The sequence below is a fragment of the Buceros rhinoceros genome, unplaced genomic scaffold, assembly GCF_000710305.1.
Source record: "Buceros rhinoceros silvestris isolate BGI_N320 unplaced genomic scaffold, ASM71030v1 scaffold588, whole genome shotgun sequence".
In the NCBI taxonomy this organism is placed as follows: domain Eukaryota; kingdom Metazoa; phylum Chordata; class Aves; order Bucerotiformes; family Bucerotidae; genus Buceros; species Buceros rhinoceros.
This window is the reverse complement of record NW_010426124.1, coordinates 44,419-45,609: the sequence shown is the minus strand read 5'-3', so window position 1 is coordinate 45,609 and position 1,191 is coordinate 44,419. Positions and strand designations below refer to the sequence as shown.

Sequence of the window (1,191 nt, the reverse complement as noted above, 5' to 3'; positions counted from 1 at the left end):
CCTGCTGATCACAAACCACAGGACAGACTGAGGTACACATCAGGCATACGTCACTGCTTACTGTGTCCAACATCCCAGGCTATGAATCTTTTGACAGCAATGAAGTTTAGTCAGCTTTTCCTCCCTACCAAGCATTTCAATAATACAATCTACAGACTTCTATCATTTTTCCACAGGCAGCACACAACTGTAATGTAGCAAATTGCTTCCCTGCTACAATCAAATTTAATGTAGGACAGACATCTTGGAATTTCAAAGAGATGGGCCTTTACTAACATTAGTACTTCATCCGATCAGCTACTACATTATAAATAATATTTTCTGCACAGCATTGCCTTTGTAGTGCCTTATGCACAAATTTCTAATTTTCACATGAATCATGACATCTTTATATCTAGGTATATACATTTATATATTTACATACATATTTATAGATTTATTTTAAAAACATTTTTATATTCACATGTATACATCTAGAACAACTTTAAAAACATTAAACCAAATTTTGGGTATAATAACCAGAGTAATTCTCATAGCATTTTGATGAAAAGCAGCTGAGGCAATGCTTGGCAAGCAGCTGGGTTTTGAGCAATTCTCTGAAGTTTTCAGCTCTTTGTAAAAATTTGCCTTTAAAGTGTCCATTATCCTTTTCACAGCAATTATGTACTCTGTTTCTTTCTTCTTCTACACAAAAAAAGAGGCTCACCTCTGAAGGCATCAGCAATAAAAATTCATTTTTGGCATTTAGGCCGCTGTAGTCAATTATTGTGATTTTTAAGATTTATATTGAGCCTTAAATTTGTTCTGAAGTGGGAATCTGACTGGCCAGCTGACTTTAAGATTTGTTTACAGATTACCATTTTCTCCTAACAGATTTTCCAAATGGACCTCCTTGCCAATTAAAGGAAACAGGAATAGTTTTCATGGCCCATCTAGTGCTTGTAGGCTGCAATTGACAGCAGTGGGGTCAGTTGGTACAAGACAGCACAAGGGGGATTTAGCAGTAAGAACGATTCTTTTCTCTCCAATCAGAATGTGAAAAAGCCTATTTTAAATTGGGCCGTGTAAAGCAAGTGTGCTCTCCTGTATTTATGTAGTTCTACAGGATATTCAGTGTTGGTTCTCAGTTTTCCAGCCTTACTCAAAGGGTAACTCATAAGGTTGTAACTGCTGGTATTATTCTTCCTGCTG

At 36.4% G+C, this 1,191-nt stretch overlaps 1 protein-coding gene across 1 annotated transcript in view; it reads right to left on the bottom strand.

The window, feature by feature from the left end:
* Positions 1–1,191, bottom strand: part of PTGFRN (prostaglandin F2 receptor inhibitor) — a gene marked incomplete at its 5' end in the record, with an annotated part of 37,383 nt that overhangs the window by 8,321 nt on the left and 27,871 nt on the right. The window lies entirely within an intron of this gene.